Genomic DNA, 501 nt, shown 5'->3' with positions numbered 1-501 from the left:
TGGGTGGGTGTGTGGATGTATGTGCGTGTGTGGATATGAATGTGTGGATGTGTGTGGGTGTGTAAATGTGTGTGTTGGTGTGTGCTGGTGTGTGGCTATGGATGGGTGGGTATGTGGTTGTGTGTGGATATGGGTGTGTGGATGTTTGTGTGTATGTAGATATGGATGGATGGGTGTATGAGTGTGTGGATGTTTGTGTGGGTGTGTGGATATGGGAGGGTGTATGTGTGTGTGTGTGTGTGTGTGTGTGTGGCTATGGATGGGTGTGGTTGTGTGCATGTGAGTGAAGGTGGATACCCTGAAGCTGGACTTACAAGCGGTTATGGGTCACCTGACATGGGTGTTGGGAACTGAACGTAGAATCTTTACAGAAACAGAATATGCACTTTGATGCTTAGTCATCTCCCCAGCCCCCAGGATCTCTGATTCTGAGTATTGGAGGCCAGGGCATTAGTCATTGTGAAAACTGAGAAAGGTCTTAATATACTTCCAAGTGTCTTC

General features: G+C 47.5%; 1 protein-coding gene across 1 annotated transcript in view; it reads left to right on the top strand.

Annotated features, from left to right (window-relative positions):
- Mei1 (meiotic double-stranded break formation protein 1) overlaps positions 1–501 on the top strand; it is a 59,647-nt gene that overhangs the window by 30,569 nt on the left and 28,577 nt on the right. The window lies entirely within an intron of this gene.

Source organism: Microtus ochrogaster, chromosome 15, assembly GCF_000317375.1.
Source record: "Microtus ochrogaster isolate Prairie Vole_2 chromosome 15, MicOch1.0, whole genome shotgun sequence".
Taxonomy (NCBI): Eukaryota; Metazoa; Chordata; class Mammalia; order Rodentia; family Cricetidae; genus Microtus; species Microtus ochrogaster.
This window is presented reverse-complemented; position numbering and strand designations above follow the sequence as displayed.